Raw genomic sequence first — 455 nt, forward strand, 5'->3', positions numbered from 1 at the left:
CTCTTGGACGGGCGTCGGGCTCTGCACCCAGGTTACCTGTGACTATAGTAATATCTAAAAAGTTGCCACCTACCGGTGACCCCCGGACAAGGGGTGCCCTGCACTATCACAGGTTCCCTTGCCGGATCGACATCTCCGCCAAAGAACGGTGCATGAGGGGATGAAAAAGGAAAGAAGAGGACTTAGAGAGTAGAAACAGCCTACCTACCACGCCACGTTCGGTCAGCCAATCAGAGCACCAGTAAACGTGCATGTATCACGCCACCGTGGGGCACCACTGATTGGCCAATCCAGGACGTAGACGCACGGTAGTAGTCAAAATTTGGGTAGGCCAAATATTTTTTCCAAAGTTGGAATTTCCCGTACAATCTGTGATGGTAATTACACCGTCACTATGTTGAGTAAGTACAATCACTAGGATTGAGTGTCTTATCACAACAAAGTTGCAGACTCAA

The sequence above is a fragment of the Homarus americanus genome, unplaced genomic scaffold (genome assembly GCF_018991925.1).
Source record: "Homarus americanus isolate GMGI-L3 unplaced genomic scaffold, GMGI_Hamer_2.0 scaffold28944, whole genome shotgun sequence".
Taxonomy (NCBI): Eukaryota; Metazoa; Arthropoda; class Malacostraca; order Decapoda; family Nephropidae; genus Homarus; species Homarus americanus.